Below are 20,065 nucleotides of genomic sequence, written 5' to 3'. Positions count from 1 at the left end.
ACATACCTCGCCCACTCACCAGGCCGGTCCCGGCAATATGACCGCAGAAACCTGCCCACATCCTGGTTTACGCGCTCCACCTGCCCATTACTCTCGGGGTGAAAACCCGAGGTCAAGCTGACCGAGACCCCCAGTCTTTCCATAAACGCCCTCCAAACTCTGGACGTGAATTGGGGGCCCCGATCAGAAACGATGTCCTCAGGCACCCCATAGTGCCGGAAGACATGGGTAAACAAGGCTTCCGCAGTCTGCAGGGCCGTAGGGAGACCGGGCAACGGGATGAGACGGCAGGACTTAGAAAACCGATCCACAACGACCAAAATCGTAGTGCTTCCCTGGGACGGGGGAAGATCGGTAAGAAAGTCCACCGATAAGTGTGTCCACGGCCGTTGTGGAACGGGGAGGGGCTGTAACTTCCCTCTAGGCAAGTGCCGAGGAGCCTTGCTCTGAGCGCACACCGAGCAGGAGGAGACATAAAATCTCACGTCCTTAGCCAACGTGGGCCACCAGTATCTCCCTCTAAGACTCCGCACTGTCCTCTCGATGCCAGGATGACCCGAGGAGGGGAGAGTATGAGCCCAACGGATTAGCTTATCCCGGACCCCTCCTGGCACGTACTGAACCCCCGCTGGACAGTTAGGAGGGGTCTGCTCTAACCGTGAGGCTCTCTCTATCTCCGCGTCCACCTCCCATACCACCGGTGCCACGAGACATGAAGGTGGAATGATGGGAGTTGGCTCAACGGACCGCTCCTCGGTATCATAGAGACGGGACAGCGCGTCGGCCTTGGTGTTTTGGGAGCCTGGTCGGTACGAGATGGTGAACTGAAACCGGGTGAAAAACATGGCCCATCTAGCCTGACGCGGATTTAGTCTCCTCGCTTCCCGGATGTACTCGAGATTACGATGGTCAGTCCAGATGAGAAAAGGGTGTTTCGCCCCCTCAAGCCAATGTCTCCACACCTTCAGAGCCTTGACTACAGCTAACAACTCCCGGTCCCCCACATCATAGTTTCGCTCCGCCGGACCGAGCTTCCTCGAAAAGAAGGCACAAGGGCGGAGCTTGGGTGGTTCGCCCGAGCGCTGGGACAGCACGGCCCCGACCCCCGCCTCGGACGCGTCCACCTCCACTATGAACGCTAAAGAGGGGTCCGGATGCGCCAACACGGGCGCATTGGTAAACAGCTCCTTCAGACGACTGAAAGCTCTGTCCGCCTCTGCTGACCAACGCAAGCGCACCGGTCCTCCCTTCAGCATTGAGGTAATGGGAGCAGCCACCTGACCAAAACCCCGGATAAACCTCCGGTAGTAATTGGCAAACCCTAAAAACCGCTGCACCTCTTTCACCGTGGTCGGAGTCGGCCAATTACGCACGGCTGTAACGCGGTCATCCTCCATCACCACCCCGTAGGTGGAAATACGATAACCCAGGAAGGAAACGGCCTGTTTGAAGAACTCACATTTCTCCGCCTTGCAATACAGGTCATGCTCCAGCAGTCGCCCAAGTACCCTACGCACCAGAGACACATGCGCCGCGCGGGTGGCAGAGTAGATCAAGATGTCATCAATGTACACTACCACTCCCTGCCCGAGCAGGTCTCGGAGAATCTCATCTACGAAGGATTGAAAGACAGCTGGAGCATTTTTCAACCCATATGGCATGACGCGGTACTCATAATGACCAGATGTAGTACTAAATGCGGTTTTCCACTCATCTCCTCCCCGGATACGCACCAGATTATACGCACTCCTCAGGTCCAATTTTGTGAAGAAGCGTGCCCCGTGAAATGATTCCACCGCCGTAGCGATGAGAGGTAGTGGGTAACTAAACCCCACTGTGATGGAATTTAGACCTCGATAATCAATGCACGGGCGTAAACCGCCATCCTTCTTCTTCACAAAAAAGAAGCTCGAGGAGACAGGTGATGCGGAGGGCCGAATGTATCCCTGTCCCAGTGATTCAGTAACATATGTCTCCATAGCCGCTGTCTCCTCCTGGGACAAAGGATACACGTGACTCCTAGGAAGTGCAGCGTTCTCCAGGAGGTTTATCGCGCAGTCCCCTCGTCGATGGGGTGGTAATTGGGTCGCCTTCTTTTTACTGAAGGCGATAGCCAAATCGGCATATTCAGAGGGAATGCGCACGGTGGAAACCTGGTCTGGACTCTCCACCGTAGTCGCACCAACGGCAACTCCTAGACACCTGCCTGAACACTCCTCTGACCACCCCTTAAGAGCCCCCTGTTGCCAGGAAATCACCGGGTTGTGCTGAGCTAGCCAGGGAATTCCCAATACCACTGGAAACGCAGGTGAGTCGATAAGGAACAGACTAATCTGCTCCTTATGACTACCCTGCGTTACCATGTCCAGTGGTACCGTGGCCTCCCTGACCATTCCTGACACTAATGGTCGGCTATCTAAGGAGTGCACGGGGAAAGGTAGGTCTAACGACACAAGGGGAATCCCTAGCCTTAATGCGAGCCCCCGATCAATGAAATTCCCAGCTGCGCCTGAATCGACTAGCGCCTTATGCTGTAGAGAGGGAGAAAACCCGGGGAAATAGGTTAACACATACATATGACTAACAGGAAGCTCTGGGTAAGTCTGGTGCTGACTCACCTGGGGTGATCGAGTAGTGTTCCGCCTGCCCTCCCGACTCCCAGAAGAGTTCCTCCAGCACCGGTCGGCCGTGTGCCCTCGCCGACCACAACTGGTGCAGGAGGACACTCCTCCTCCGGTCCCCCTTGACGCTGCCCCCCCTAACTCCATAGGGATAGGAGCAGGAGGGCTGGGAGGTGGAAACGACAGGACCTGTTCCGAACGTCCGCGGGCAGCCAGCAGGTTGTCGAGACGGATGGCCATGTCAATAAGTTCGTCCAGCGTGAGTGTGGTGTCCCGACACGCTAGCTCCCTGCGGACGTCCTCCCTAAGGCTACATCGGAAATGGTCTATTAAGGCCCTGTCGTTCCACCCTGCTCCTGCAGCCAAGGTCCTGAACTCCAGGGCAAAGTCCTGTACGCTCCTCGTCTCCTGACGCAGGTGGAACAGCCGTTCACCCGCCGCACGACCCTCTGGTGGGTGGTCAAACACAGCTCGGAATCGGCGGGTGAACTCAGGGTAATGATCCCTCGCCGAGTCTGGGCCATTCCACACTGCGTTGGCCCATTCAAGAGCTCGTCCAGTCAAACAGGAGACGAGGGCGCTCACGCTCTCCTCTCCGGAGGGAGTAGGACGAACGGTCGCCAGGTAAAGCTCCAGCTGGAGAAGAAACCCCTGACACCCGGCCGCCGTTCCATCATACTCCCGTGGGAGCGCCAGCCGAAGAGCCCCGGAGCCGGATGCTGTAACAGGAACAGGAGGTGTTGGAGGAGGGGGTGCTGGAGATGAGGTGGGAAGGCCACTCCTCTCCCATCGATCCATCCTCTCCATCATTTGGTCCATCGCCGACCCAATTCTGTGGAGAACACTGGTGTGATGGAGGACCCTTTCCTCCATCGATGGGAGAGGAGACGCGGCTGCTCCTGCTGGTTCCATTTTGTTTGGTGCGGGATTCTGTCACGCGGGACTAGGTTGGCGAAAGAACCAGACGCAGAGAGAGAGAGCCGCTTGGGAAAAATATTCCTTATATTTTTACTTAACAAAAACTGAATAAGCCCGAACATCCAGGGCGCAGAGAGAACACTTGCCAAACACCCAAAATACACACACGTAACAAAAAAACAATCCCGCACAAAACAAGGGCGGGTTAAACTCCTAATTATAGGGAAGCTAATTACGAAACAAAAAACAGGTGAAACTAATAAGACAAAACAAACAGACAAACGAAAAAGGGATCGGTGGCGGCTAGTAGGACGGTGACGACGATCGCCGAGCACCGCCCGAACAGGCAGGGGAGTCAACTTCGGCGGAAGTCGTGACACATATTGTTTTTATTTGCTCTGTTGCACACCAGTATTTCTACTTGCACATCCTCATCTGCACATCTATCACTCCAGTGCTATTTCCCTAAATTGTAATTACGCTACTATGGCCTATTTATTGCCTTACCTCCTTACTCCATTTGCACACACTGTGTATAGATTGTCTATTGTGTTATTGACTGTCTATTGTGTTATTGACTGTACTTTTGTTTATCCCATGTGTAACTTTGTTGTTGTTTTTTGTTGCATTGCTATGCTTTGCTTTATCTTGGCCAGGTCGCAGTTGTAAATGAGAACTTGTTCTCAACTGGCCTACCTGGTTAAATAAAGGTGAAATAAAAAAAATTAAGAATGTGAAATGTCAGAATAATAGTAGAGAATTATTTATTTCAGCTTTTATTTCTTTCATCACATTCCCAGTGGGTCAAAAGTTTACATACACTCAATTAGTATTTGGAAGCATTGCCTTTAAATTGTTTAACTTGGGTCAAATGTTTCAGGTAGCCTTCCACAAGCTTCCCACAATAAGTTGGATGAATTTTGGCCCATTCCTCCTAACAGAGCTGGTGTAACTGAGTCAGGTTTGTAGGCCTCCTTGCTCGCACACGCTTTTTCAGTTCTGCCCACAAATGTTCTATAGGATTGAGGTCAGGGCTTTGTAATGGCCACGCCGATACCTTGACTTTGTTGTCCTTAAGCCATTTTGCCACAATTTTGGAAGTATGCTTGGGGTCATTGTCCATTTGGAAGATCCATTTGCAACCAAGCTTTAACTTCCTGACTGATGTCTTAAGATGTTGCTTCAATATATCCACATAATGTTCCTTCCTCATGATGCCATCTATTTTGTGAAGTGCACCAGCCCCTCCTGCAGCAAGGCAACCTCACAACATGATGATGCCACCCCCGTGCTTCACGGTTGGGATGGGGTTCTTCGGCTTACAAGCCCCCACCTTTTTCCTCCAAACATAACGATGGTCATTATGGCCAAACAGTTCTATTTTTGTTTCATCAGACCAGAGGACATTTCTCCACAAAGTACGATGTTTGTCCCCATGTGCAGTTGCAAACCGTAGTCTGGATTTTTTATGGCGGTTTTGGAGCAGTGGCTTCTTCCTTGCTGAGCGGCCTTTCAGGTTATGTCGATATAGGACTCGTTTTACTGTGGATATAGATACTTTTGTACCGTTTCCTCCAGCATCTTCACAAGGTCCTTTGCAGTTGTGTGGAGTGGTTGAAAAACTAGTTTTAATGACTCCAACCTAAGTGTATGTAAACTTCCGACTTCAACTGTACGTAATGAATATACTGTACACATGGGACAATTTATTTCCACTAAATTATGCAAATTACCTACAGACCGATAAGCATGACCAGTCAAATGGATTTACACCGACTGGTATTTCCATCAATGAACAGGCTAAAAAGCATTATTTCGCAAAGGGATTTTCTCTTCTTCCGGTGCCAATTCTATTTTTTTTCTCTGACAAAAGCCAGCTATTAGCCGGTTAACGGAAACCCTGGCCTAGACAATACGCAAAACTACTAACTGAATTCATACATTTTCAGTCATTTAAATTGTCAAGTCATGTCTTTCTACACAACACCACAACTAATTTTTCCAATCGGGGAGGTAAACTTGACAAAGGTAACCACTTGTTCAATCATTTTGCTGTGTATTTAGGATGGAATCAAGACATTGGAATGGACCAGAGGCCACCAAAAGAGAGTTCCTTCAGCAAACACATTGTAACCCTGGGGGCCATGCCTGGCTGGATACTTTCTCTGTTTGACTGGCTACTCCATGTAATTGCGGAAAACACTGCGGTAAGGTGGCTATTCCCATGACATTGCGTACATCTTTCTCACCACAATATACATCTCTCGTCTCCAGGAGCTAGCCTAACCCGGATGCCTGTCCTACTTGAGAGCTGCTGCTGCACTGAACAAACTGAACTGTGACATTAAACAGAACCTCTCACACATAGTTACACATACCCTCTCTCTCTCTCTCTCTCTCTCGCTCTCTCTCTTGACACACACACACACAAATCCTCTCTACACACACATACCATGCTTCCTCTATCAACATCAGCCATCCATAGAACAGTTGCCTGGACATAAGGGCCCGTTAGAATTGGCTCCCACCTTTCTGTGGCCTATAAATGAGAACAAATGCTAGAAGCTAGTGTAATATGAATTACAGTGGGGAACTTGGGTGTATAGTGTTACTTGCAATGGCAGAATCATGGGTTCAATTCCCACTGGTGCCACCCATACAAAAATGTATATATAGTCAAATGCATAATTATTTAGCACCAATGATAAAGATGAGCAAAAAAGCCTATAAATACTGAGCTATATTGTATACTAAAAAGGAAAATTATATTATTTTATACTAAATGGTCATTTCCATGTAAAAGGACCCATGAGCATCAACATGTGGTTCATAGGAGCATATCACATTGGGTGTCAAATGAAAGCTAACAGGCTGACTGCACCGCTTGCGTCGTGTGCGCGAGTGTTGCAAAATAAATGTAGAAATCTATATTATTCAATTACTGCACCCATACTGCTCGGCGCGCCAACGAGCGTCTGCATTGCCAAGGGCTAAAATAGAAGTCAGTTCTATTTGTGACGCAGATCGCGCAGCAAGTCCTGCCTCTCCCATCTCATTTGTTTATAGAAGCAGGTACCCACGTGCCATCTCCTCATTGGTTATACCCACGTGGGTGACTGAAAGATGAACAAGGTCAGTGGCGGTAATGCACCTAATTTATGAATGTTGCCAATCGCAATATAAAGTCAAGAGAAGAAAAAGCCTGGAAGGAGGAGAGATGACTAGAAACGATTCGGTTGACCGTTTTATGTGTGGATTAATTGGCAGAGTAGAGGACCTTGTGCATTTCAGGTAAAATAACAACTCAATGTTTATATCACAGGACAAATTAGCTAGCAAGTACAAGCTAGCTAGCTAAATTGCCATAAATGTTTAATGCTTTTCGACTTGTCCCCAAATTAATGTAATTGGTTCAGAGTTTGCTTTGATATTTTAACCTGCATATGTCCTGTAATTCCCACAAAATATACACTCTTACAACAACCCAAACCGGCTGTGCCGTGATCGCGTTTGGTGTGGGGGGACAAAATACATTTAGTCACGATGGCGCACGCGCACAGCCGTTTGGTGTGGGGGGACAAAATACATTTAGTCACGATGGCGCACGCGCACAGCCGTTTGGTGTGGGGGGACAAAATACATTTAGTCACGATGGCGCACGCGCACAGCCGGTTTGGGTTGTTGTAAGAGTGTATATTTTGTGGGAATTACAGACATATATATTTTTTTCAACCATTTCCCTCCAAAAAACGAGGAATAAGCAAAGGCTTTGATTCCTGGTCAAACAGATGGAAAAGGGGTCTTAGAAAACATCTAGCAGAAAAAAAGTCTGGAAAGGTGTTAGAAATAAATCTAAACACAATAATGAAGTAAAAGGCCCCTGCCAACTAATATCAACACTTACATTTTGTTTATGAATTATTAAGTGATTAAAACTAAAAAACTTCCATTACCAAATCGGTAACAGAATTCCTGCAATTGAATTGGCTACAATGAGAAACCACAGTTGGGTTCACAAGTTTGGACAGCACAGTACATTACAGCACAGTAGAGTACAGGAAAGTAGTACTGTAATGTACTCTACTGTTTTGTGCTGTACTCTACTGATCTCGACTTTGATTTCCAAACTTGTGAACATAGAAGTTGATGATTGGTTCAGATTTGGTCCGGTCCAGACCAACCAAATGTGGTCTTTGGGGTTAGAGCTCATTAAAAAATAAATAGCCAGTGTTTAGAATATAATCCAAATATGCAAAGGAGGATATTGCCTATTTACACATTTGTGTACCTATTTAGGACACATCACCATGAAGAGAATGACATTCATATCATAACTGTGCATTTCTGTGTAGTACAGATCAGAGACCCATGATGAAATTCCCTTACAGGGTGTAAATCCACTTCACTTACTGTATTTCAATAATCTAAATAGATTTTTTCAAAGTCAACGTGTCATGTCATATTTTTACAGACATCTTTGAATCTCAATTCAGAGCACGTATTTAACAGAGATATTGGAAAATGGTCACATAAAAAGAACTGAGGGAGATTTTACCGAAATTCAGTTGCCAAACTTTGCATCTTCACAGTTCAAGTAAATGTGTTTTTGTAAAATTGTCAGTGTAAATTGTTAAAAGTAGTCCTTGTGCATAGAGTTTGTTGAACTTTGAAATCAACTGTTTTTTCTGTGGCATACATTTTAACTGTAAAATTGGAGTGTCAGCGCAATTCCATTACCACGGAACTGCCCTAATACAAATGCTCAGAGAAAGACATTTGGTTTAACAAGTATTACAACAAAAAATGTAAAAGATAAATAGGGGTCAAAATTATTGGCACCCCTGTTTTCAATACTCTAGCACTCTCCCTTTGTGAGGATAACGATATTGAGCCTTTTTCTAAAAAGGTTGTATGCGATTAGAGAACACGTTGGGAGGTACATTAGACCAGTCCTCCATAAAGAATCTTTCCAGATCCTTGATATCCTTTGTGTGTTCTTACGGACTGCTCTTAAATTAAATCTTTCTCTGAGCAATTATATTAGTGGAAAATAATATAATTTCCCAATTGTTGAGCATACTACCTCAGGATCTGCATTATTTATACTTTACAAAAATATAAACTCAACATGTAAAGTATTGGTCCCATGTTTCATGAGATGAAATAAAATATCCCTGAAATGTTCCATATGCACCAAAAGGTTATTTCTCTCATATTTTGTGCACAAATTTGTTAACATCCCTGTTAGTGAGCATTTCTCCGTTGCCACGTTAACCCATCCACCTGATAGGTGTGGCAAATCAGAAAGCTGATTAAAACAGCATGATTATTACACAAGTGCACCTTGTGCTGGGGACAATAAAAGGCCACTTTAAAATGTGCAGTTTTGTCACACAACACAATGCTACAGATGTCTCAAGTTGAGGGAGCGTGCAATTGGCATGCTGACTACAGGAATGTCCACCAGAGCTATTGCCAGAGAATTTAATATTCATTTCTCTACCATAATGTCATTTTAGAGAATTTGGCAGTACACCCAACCCGGCCTCACAACCGCAGACCACGTGTAATCACACCAGCCCAGGATCTCTTCTTCACCTGCAGGATCGTCTGAGACCAGTCACCCGGACAGCTGATTAAACTGTGGGTCTGCACAACCAAAGAATTTCTGCAAACTGTCAGAAACTGTCTTAAGGAAGCTAATATGTGTGTTCGTCTTCTTCACCAGGGTCTTGGTCTGACTGCAGTTCAACGTCGTAACCGAGTTCAGTGGGCAAATGCTCACCTTGAATGGCCGCTGGATCTTCACGGATGAATCCTGGTTTCAACTGTACCAGGCAGATGGCAGGCAGCTTGTGTATGACCTTGTGTGGCGAGAGGTTTGCTGAGAAAACATTATGGTATGGGTAGGCATAAGCTACGGATAAACACAACTGCATTTTATCTATGGCAATTTGAATGCACACAGATACCGTGACGAGATCCTGAGGCCCATTGTCGTGCCATTCATCCGCTGCCATAACCTCATGTTTCAGCATGATAACGAACAACCCCAAATCGCAAGGATGTGTACACAATTCCTGAAAGCTGAAAATGTCCCAGTTCTTCCGTTGCCTGCATACTCACCAGACATGTCACCCATTGAGCATGTTTGGGATGCCCTGGATCGACGTGCACAACAGCGTGTTCCAGTTCCCGCCAATTTCCAGCAACTTCGCACAGTCATTGAAGAGGAGTGGGACAACATTCTACAGGCCACAGCCTGATCAACTCTATGCGAAGGAGATGTGTCGCACTGCATGAGGCAAATGATGGTCACACCAGATACAGACCGGTTTTCTGGTCCACGGCCCTAACTTACATTTTTTAAGGTATCTGTTACCAACAGCTTCATATCTGTATTCCCAGTTACATAAAATCCATAGATTAGAGGCTAATGAATTTATTTCAATTGACTGACTTCGTTATATGAACATTAACTCAGTAAAATCTTTGAAATTGTTCCGTTAATATTTTTGTTACGTGTATTTATATTCTTTTTTGATCATATTTATCAAGGGTGCCTCTCCGAGAGGATTATGGCCACATGTTGACTGACAACGTCAAGCAGATGAAATGAACAAAGAGAATAAAGACCTCCCAGCTTTATCACCCACTTACCCCTCCTTCCAATGCTTACACCTGTTCCTACTTCTTCAGTTCCAAAGTCGCCCTGCCACACCCCCATTTCTGTCAGAGCCTGGTCAACACACACACACAAATGCCTCTTCCACCCACTGAGGGATTTGTTACGGTGGAAGCCGGACACAGGGGCGACCGACAGGACAGACAAGCCTGTAAAACCTGCTCAGCACTAAACAATGTAGTTATTCTGGCGGTTCCCCTCCCCTCCCTCGATTTTACTGGGAAGATACAAGATCCCATATCCCCAGCTGTCCTTACAGGTAATGCCAACCGGAGAACAACTTCCCTACCTGGCACAGGTAACTGGCACCACACCTGGATAAACTGTTAACATGGCACAGATGGGTAATACATGCTCTTATACCTTTGTAGTAGGCCTAACGCTGTAATTACTACATGACCTTGGCTAACTCAAGCTTCTTAATAAACAAGCTAAACAAAGGGTGCAGAGACAAAGATTTAACCAAGTGGTCAGGGGCTCACTCACAGGTTAGAGCTTACTGCCATCTCTAGTCTGTCAGACACACAGAAACAGAGAGCGCAAGCCGTCTTCATTTAGCCCCATTATAGCCTATTAGGGTGATTAACTTCAAAGCCCTAGACCTAAACTCATCCGCTATACCATTAAAACCATCCTGCTGGGCTGATAGGGCTAGACAAGAGGGGCTTTAAATACACTACATGACCAAAAGTATGTGGACACCTGCTCGAAGGAACGTAATATTCCAAAATCATGGCCATTAATAAACCATTTCTGTATGGACCTCGCTTTGTGCACGGGGTATTGTCACGCTGAAAAAGGCAAGGTCCTTCGCCAAACTGTTGCCACAATTCTGTGCTGGAAGCTTAGTCCGTCGGACTGCCAAACGGTGTAGCATGATTCATCACTCCAGAGAACGTGTTTCTACGGCTCCAGAGTCCAATGGCGGAGAGCTTTACACCACTCCAGTCAACGCTTGGCATTGGCACTACGCGCTTCAGCACTCAGTGGTCCCGTTCTGTGAGCTTGTGTGGCCTACCACTTTGCAGCTGAGCCGTTCTTGCTCCTAGGCGTTTCTACTTCACAATAACAGCACTCACATTTGACCGGGCAGCTCTAGCAGGGTAGAAAATTGACAAACTGACTTGTTGGAAAGGTAGCATCCTGTTACGGAACCACGTTGAAAGTCACTGAGCAATTCAGTAAGGCCATTCTACTGCCGATGTTTGTCTATGGAGATTGCATGGCTGTGTGCTCGATTTTATACACCGGTCAGCAACGTGTGTGGCTGAAAAAAAACAAATCAACTAATTTTAAGGGGTTTCCACATACTTTGTATATATAGTGTACCTCTAATGAGGAAAGGTACTATCTAGAACCTAAAAGGGTTCTTTGGCTGTCCCCATAGGAGAACCCTTTTTGGTTCCAGGTAGAACACTTTTGGTACTAGGTTGAACCCTTTTGGGTTCAATGTAGAACTCTTTCCACAGAGGGTTCTACCTGGAACCAAAAAGGGTTTTCCCTGGAACCAAAAAGGGTTCTCCTATGGGGACAGCCGAAGAAACCATTGTACAGTATAGGCATAGGCCGATGAAGGCCTGGGTCGTATTCTTAGTACAAAATGTACAATTTTGACAAGTTCCGGGTAGTCCCTCTCCGTTTTGCCCCATTTACTTCAGGTTCTTTCCTTATGAAAAATGGGAAAGAGGGAAATACCCACACACCTTAAAAAAATGGCTCAGAAAACAGCAGAGACTCAGACTGGGGACAGAACTGACTGAGAAGAAAGGACAGCAACCTGTCAGTCTGGGATTGAACCTCTGAAAGTGGAGGAGGCGGCTGGGGACAGTGTGTTAAGAAGAAAAGCCAGTGGAAGGCCGCTGGGTACAACAGATTAGCTGAGGAGCTGAGCCCGGGGCGATCCCATGCAGCAGGACCAGTTCACTACTAGACTAGCCCTACCCTGGTGGGGTGGTGTCACTGGCAGAGCTCCATGAGAGAGGATCTGCTCAGTCACTGATGAGATTAAAACAGCCCAGCAGATGTAGAGGCTCTGAAAGTATTTATACGCAACACACTCCTGAGGGAGTTACTATTACGTTACTATACAGCGCACACACCCTGCTGTGGCCTGGCTTGTAGGGTTGAAGTCCTTGGCTAACCTTCCTGTAAAGGTTCACAATAAACGGTTCCTGGCTGGGGCAATAGGCTCAGTCTCTGGCTAACCTAACCTGTGAAGGAAGGGCCAAGGTAAGAGTTAGGATTTCCAACTTCCCATCAAGTTACAGCCACTGATTCCATGGTGTTTGTTGGCTCTTCTGAACAATAAATAACCCTGCCTAAGAGACTTCTGGATGTTGATAGAGCAATGTGCAGTCTTTATCCAGAAACGAGCTAGATACTGTGTGGCATCTCACTCCCTTTCTAGTGCACTACTTTGGCCTGGGCCCATAGGGCACAACGCAGTAACGTGACTGGTGATGTGGGTAGCCAATCCTCCGGTTGTGTCTGACATTAAGGAGACAAGTATCTCACACAAACCTATCTGCTACCATAACAATTTAGATAGCATTGCTCCCTGTGAGAGTAAAATCCCCTATTTACACCGAAAAAGCTCTACTGCTCACGAAACTGAACAATGAATCACATCCCACACCCCATTGTCAGAAGCGGTGAGAAAGGAGGGGGATTGCAATATCTCCACTGAAGGCCATTGAGTTTGGGGCTCAGAGATGGAGGCGATGGTTCATGCCCTCCTCTGTCCATTTGCCAGACCCTTTGTGTTAGTGGAGCTGTACTCATAAAAATAGAAAACCATGGAATTCACAGGAGGTTGGTGGCACCATAATTGGGGAGAACGGGCTCGTGTTAATGACTGGAGCAGAATAGGTGGATTGGTATCATATACATGGTTTACAGGTGTTTGATGCCATTCCATTTGCTCCGTTCCGGCCATTATTATGAGCCGTCCTCCCCTCAAGTAGCCACCTGTGATGGAAGTAATTATCAATTAGTTGTATTTCTATGGCTCTCTTTAAATTCCTCTCTTCCTGCATCCTCCAGGCTGGCCCGGCGACCTTGTGCCTGGCTGGGGTTCAGTGCTGCTGGACAGGACAGGTCCACCTCTAAAGAGGTTGTGTTCTACTACTGGGTCCAGACACACACACACACACACACACACACAACACAACTCGGTTATATTCAATGCAGGCCCACTGGTCAATGGCAAGTTTGATCATGTTCGCTTTCTCTCTCACTCTCATTAATTATCTAGCCCTCTCCTTCACTCTCTTTCTCCCTCTCACCCCCTCTTCCTCGGCTAGTGGGCCATAGAAGCCACTGATGGTCAATTAGATAACCGAACAGCAGTCTAAATGGACAGATTCAGAAAAAGGAGAGAGAAAGAGCAGCATTGTTTTACACCCAAGCCCAATGGCTAAGTCCCATATGGCACCCTATTCCTTATATAGGGCACATAAGTTCTGGTCAAAAGAAGTGCACTACATAGGGAATAGGGTGTCATTTGGGATGCACACAATGACCCAATAAACTAGACAGAGAAAGCTACATGGGAAGAAATCTCTGAAAGAATTTGTTGGGAAAAACAAATGTGTTGGAGGAAGAAAAGGCAATATAGTGACCATTTGTGTGAGTTGGGAGAGGGAGACTAGGAATGTGAGATTAGGGCCTGAGAGTTGCAGTTGTAATCAGTTATTAATGCATCTGCCTTCCCACTCTTTTTCCCTCCCACTCCTTCCACACACCCCCACTGTGCAGCGTTGTGACCTGTTAGCATGTCCTTGGGATGGTCTTCTCCTAGCCTGGGAGTTGGGGGAGTAGCCTACTGCTTACCAGAACTCATTCAAATGCAGCCTTACGAAAGATGCAACTGAAACCCCTGCTGCCCCAGTAGCCCCTCCCCCATGGGAGCATCAGCCATTAACATAACCCTGTCACCCCAATGACTGTATACACATGAATGGACAAAGTAATTGATCAAGTGACACAATTCATTCCTACGTTAAGACTCAATAGCACATTGAAGCCAAATTAAGATGTTTAAGATGGCGCGTCTCATGGAAACATGTGCAGTTTGAGCTATTCCGGAAAGTAACGTTGCAGGCTAGCTCAGCGCTGCCCCCACTCATTGAGTAAAAGCTTTTATGCGGTCCGGAAGCTCCGTACGGAGGTTGTGACGCAATTGCGGAGCCTACAGAGACATGCAGCGGTTAAATCAAGCTCTGTACAGCGTCGCCGTGTGCCTCCCAATAATTTTTACAATGCTTCGTATAGCTCCGCATTGACATGATTCTTCGACAACTTCCTTCACAACAGCTCTGGGCCCTGTTCCCGATAGCCTAAGTTCCCTTGCATACAGGCGTTTTAACGATGCATTTTTCCTACAACAATCTATGATGTAACGTGCATTTCTGAAAACACCACGCAGATAGAAAGTTTGCTAAGTGCATTGTTGAGGCATGCGTCGATACTGATAGGATCGAACGAAAGGTCACGCTGCTCTCGGATCAGCGTTCTCCCTTTCAAATCTTACCTTAACATTATAATTCTTACACAATACTGACGACGGATCAGCACCTATGAAATATTATCCCCTATGGCTACAAATATTGAGGTGGCTTCTAAAACTTACCCTATAATAATGAACTAAATCAGGATTTGACACGTCACTGAGCACATGTATGCTACCCATCCTAAAATATATTGGAGGCAAAAATTTGACAGTAGCATACAAATAGCTAAATAAAACTGAATGAACAAGAAATTGATTTTAACATCATTGAAATATAGGCCTATATGTACAGTCATCTCGTTTTTAATTTTTAACATCTTATATCCTTTCCTTTTTTTAAACAATTGCAAAGACATTGACAACTTTGTATTTTTAGTAACGTTCGTTTCTGAAGTTAGTTTTCGGCGGGTACAGAAAGACGGATAAAGATCTTGATTTTGTGTTTAGCGGAGATCTTTTTGTGTTGAAAGTGACACGGAAGGGCAAAAAAAATTATCTAATGACGCATTTAGCTGTTCTAAATATGGAGTCTTTTCATGTGCAACTTCAGTAAAGATAGTTTTGAACTTCTTAGGGATAGCCCCCCTTTTTTTCAATTTTAGCCTAAAATGACATACCCTAACTCTAACTGCCTGTAGCTCAGGCCATGAAGCAAGGATATGGATATTATTAGTACCATTTGAAAGGAAACACTTTGAAGTTTGTGAAAATGTGAATTGAAAGTGGGAGAAAATACAAAGAAAAAAACAGTTTATTTTCTACCACCATATTTGACATGCAAGAGAAAGGTCCCAGTTTTAGCCATCACTCTGGTCGTAATTCCGATGGTGTCCACAAGATGGCAGCAGTGTATGTGCAAAGTTTCAGACGGATAACTTGAAGTATGAGCAAACTACATGACATTTCGTGTGAAGTCACCCAGGTACATTTGGGCAAATCGTGAAGGAGACAGTTGCATTCATATCACATTTTTCTGCAAGAATATCATCAAATCTGTATACTTGGACTTTGATTTAGCTTTTCCAGAATATGTAGCCATATTATAACTTCAACATTTGCTAAACAACCAGTTTTCGTAACTTCATAACTCTGAATATTCTTATAATTTCTGTTCAAAAGGAAAAGGTTAGCACCTACATTTTACGACAGACACAGGGTTTCCGGACACTCCCGTAAAGCCCAGCTCATTGGCTATCTAGCTAGCTTTGTTTGACCCTGATTGGCGCTTATTTGACAAAGATAGCCGTTCAAGTGAAGACCGCCCGCGTCGTCGGCCTGCCATGAAGGCGTCATTCTCTGACCAAATATGGTGTCCTATAGGATATACTACACTCCTAATGATATAGTGAAGTCTTGATGCGTTCTAGGATCTCTGAGGAATAAATACAAACGTGATTTGACTCGTTGAAACAACGTTTAGGGTGAGATTTTCACAGATTCCTTTCTGTGAGTAGAAATACAAAATCGATCATGCATGATTTATGGACCTTTTTAGGATATGAAAAGGGATTTTATCAAACAAAACGACACTTCATGTTATCTCTTGTTAACAAACTATAGTTTTGGCAAGTTGGTTAGGACATCTATCTTAGTGCATGACACAAGTCATTTTCCCAACAATTGTTTACAGACAGATTATTTCACTTATAATTCACTGTTTCACAATTCCAGTGGGTCAGAAGTTTACATACACTAAGTTGACTGTCTTTAAACAGCTTGGAAAATTCCAGAAAATTATGTCATGGCTTTAGAAGCTTCTGATAGACTAATTGACATCATTTGAGTCAATTGGAGGTGTACCTGTGGATGTATTTCAAGGCCTACCTTCAAACTCAGTGCCTCTTTGCTTGACATCATGGGAAAATCAAAAGAAATCAGCCAAGACCTCAGAAAAAAAATGTAGACCTCCACAAGTCTGGTTCATCCTTGGGAGCAATTTCCAAACGCCTGAAGGTACCACGTTCATCTGTACAAACAATTGAACGCAAGTATAAACACCATGGGACCAAGCAGCCGTCATACCGCTCAGGAAGGAGACGCGTTCTGTCTCCAAGAGATGAATGTACTTTGGTGCGAAAAGTGCAAATCAATACCAGAACAACAGCAAAGGACCTTGTGAAGATGCTGGGGGAAACCGGTACAAAAGTATCTATATCCACAGTAAAACGAGTCCGATCGACATAACCTGAAAGGCCGCTCAGCAAGGAAGAAGCCACTGCTCCAAAACCGCCATAAAAAAAGCCAGTCTACGGTTTGCAACTGGACATGGGGACAAAGATCGTAGTTTTTGGAGAAATGTCCTCTGGTCTGATGAAACAAAAATAGAACTGTTTGGCCATAATGACCATCGTTATGTTTGGAGGAAAAAGGGGGAGGCTTGCAAGCCGAAGAACACCATCCCAACCGTGAAACAGGGGTGGCAGCATCATGTTGTGGGGGTGCTTTTCTGCAGGAGGGGCTGGTGCATTTCACAAAATAGATGGCAACATGAGGGAAGAAAATTGTGGATATATTGAAGTTAAAGCTTGGTCACAAATGGGTCTTCCAAATGGACAATGACCCCAAGCATACTTCCAAAATTGTGGCAAAATGGCTTAAGGACAAGAAAGTCAGGGTGGCCACAAAGCCCTGACCTCAATCCTACAGAACATTTGTGGGCAGAACTGAAAAAAGTGTGTGCGAGCAAGGAGGAATGTCCGGAGGAATGGGCCAAAATTCACCCAACTTATTGTGGGAAGCTTGTGGAAGGCTACCCGAAATGTTGGATAACAATCCAGAAGTGGATTGTGGATTGTGGATAACAATCCAGAAGTGTTTGTGCTGAAGCACCACAAGCACACTAATAAACAAGAAGGGCTGAATTAATTAAACTTTGTCTCAAAGTAAATCTGAAACTGCAATTTTTACAACCCAAGCAGTGATATGCCATAACGTGCAGTTTGTAATCAAATCAAGTTTATTTTATATAGCCCTTCGTACATCAGCTAATATCTCGAAGTGCTGTACAGAAACCCAGCCTAAAACCCCAAACAGCAAGCAATGCAGGTGTAGAAGCACGGTGGCTAGGAAAAACTCCCTAATGTCAGCATTAGTAGATTCACTACAGCGCTTTACAACAGTCAAAGGTCATGTAAACAAACACTATGGCAACCTTGCAATGAGAGCTTGTTATCATAAGCAAGCACATGCTAGCTCTTTATTAACACAAAGTTTTCTTACAGAAGCCATAATTTGAATTACACTTATTTAATACAAAATGTATTGGCTATATATATTTCAACTGCAAATGCGCTAATGCCATTTGCTGCACTGGTTGTAGTCCAACACATTCAAATTTAGCTAGCTAGCTACAATCTTTCTCATCATGAATGTAAGAACATGTATGCAGATTGCATATATTTGGGAAAACAAACTAAATAAGCCCACTAACATAATAGGCCCAGACAGTAATGGTGTTATTTTTCTTTCAAGGATGAGTGTTCACTTTGGCGCCAGTCCAGTGTTCGCACATAGTGAAGATTGCTAGCTAATGTTATCTAGGCTAACTACCTTTCTAGCTAGATAGAGCCCAACTACCTTGCTGGCTAGGTAGCCAGCTAACGTTAACTAAGTGAGAATGTGATGACAGGGCTGCTTGCTTGGTGTAGCGTACTTTTGATTATTTACTTATTCAAATATGCTGTCGCTGGCTGTAGCAAGCTACTCACCATCAAACCACCATGCCTACTCTCTCTCACGTTGTGATGACTTTGGCTGAATGATGTTCAATGAGCAGCTCGTAGAGCACCCTCTTTAGGAACCTTTTGGGGAAAAAAGAAAAAGAAAAAAAGACCGCAAATGAGCAGACGTATTTGTTCATTCTATGTATATAATATTGGCGCTTTATCTGTGGAATATAGACCAATACAAATATTTTGGTGAAAGGCTAATATCAGCCAACTGATTTATCGGTCGGGCTCTAGTATCAGATAAAGGGTTGACACTGGCCCATGCCTGAATCCATCCCTGAAACAGTCCTAATACAAACACTAGTGAGCTGAACAACTGAGTGCACCTGCCAACAAGCCAATCCTTAACCCAGCTTCAAATCAAATTCACTCAGATTTAAACAGACTCTTCTTCCTGAGGAGGCGGGAAGAGAAGCATGAAGAGGAGGAGGGGGGAGATAAGCATGAAGAGGAGGGGGAAGAGAAGCGGGGGACAAAGAAGCATGAAGAGGAGGATGGGGAAGAGAAGCATGAGGAGGAGGAGGGGGGACAAAGAAGCATGAAGAGGAGGGGGGAAGAGAAGGAGAACACGTAGGCTACCTCACAGCTACAGCCACAGTGCGTGGTCCACAACTCCACACCAACCATCTGCCAAAACAATAAAAGCCTTTTGATATCAACCCCCAACGTTCCTCTCGCTATATTTACCTCACTGTAATTGCGACAAAGCCAAAGGTTTCTCTATAGGAGATGGTTCAGTGAGGCTATGCAGCAATTAGTGGTGAGCTAAGAGCTAGCTCAGAGGCTCCGTTGTTTGATATGAAAGGAGGAACAACATGTTTGTGGGAAAGTAGAGCTTGCTGATGCATTGAGTCCCATGGCACACTAATCCCTACATAGTGCACTATGGGCCCTGGTCAAACGTAGTGCACTATATACAGAATAGGGTTCCATTTGAGATGCATCCTAGGGTTGTTTAGATTCTGAGACTGCTTTTAGTGTACAGCACGACCTGGGACATAAATTACTGGCAAAGTAAAGCTGTGGTAGAAGACTGGGTTCAAATTATGGCATGACTTCTTGACATTTGTATTGTATATACTCCTCCATTTAAAGTAACTTACAGTAGTTGTATAGAAGGTTACATTGACACAAACCCACATACCCTTACGCGAAACGACCATTCGGGTCAAGAAAGACTGGATGTTAACAGGCATAGAAGAGGGCAGCCACTGGGGTAGGGCTGGGCAATATGGTCAAAATATCATATCACAATATTTCTCTAATTTTTGACGGTATGACGTATTTGATAGTATTTTATGTTTTTGAATAATAAAAAGTTCAAAGTAGTGTAACAAATACATTCGAATTGGTTTTAAATGGGGCTTTCTCTTCTGTTTTATACTGTTCAATAAACATACAGTTCTGCATTTCATTCACTAATTTGTTATCATTTCCACACATTACCACATTTATTTGGTCTTTGTTTGCCTCTATTTTGTGAAAAAGTAACTTCCTTTATCAGAATAATTATCCTATATGAAAAAGAGTGCCACCAACTGGTGGTGGACTTCAATAGAGGTGCCGGTTTAATGTATTGGAAAATGACCAGTAGGAGACAGTA

At 44.9% G+C, this 20,065-nt stretch overlaps 1 protein-coding gene across 1 annotated transcript in view; it reads right to left on the bottom strand.

Moving 5' to 3' along the window:
- LOC120027661 (MAGUK p55 subfamily member 7-like) overlaps positions 1-20,065 on the bottom strand; it is a 160,843-nt gene that overhangs the window by 126,868 nt on the left and 13,910 nt on the right. The window contains exon 2 of the mRNA XM_038972655.1: positions 18,442-18,534. The gene's annotated coding sequence lies outside the window, so the exon portion shown is untranslated. The remainder of the gene's footprint in view (positions 1-18,441; positions 18,535-20,065) is intronic.

Source organism: Salvelinus namaycush, chromosome 33 (genome assembly GCF_016432855.1).
Source record: "Salvelinus namaycush isolate Seneca chromosome 33, SaNama_1.0, whole genome shotgun sequence".
Classification (NCBI taxonomy): Eukaryota; Metazoa; Chordata; class Actinopteri; order Salmoniformes; family Salmonidae; genus Salvelinus; species Salvelinus namaycush.
Note: the sequence above shows the minus strand (reverse complement) of the source record. Positions and strands in the feature narration are given on the sequence as shown.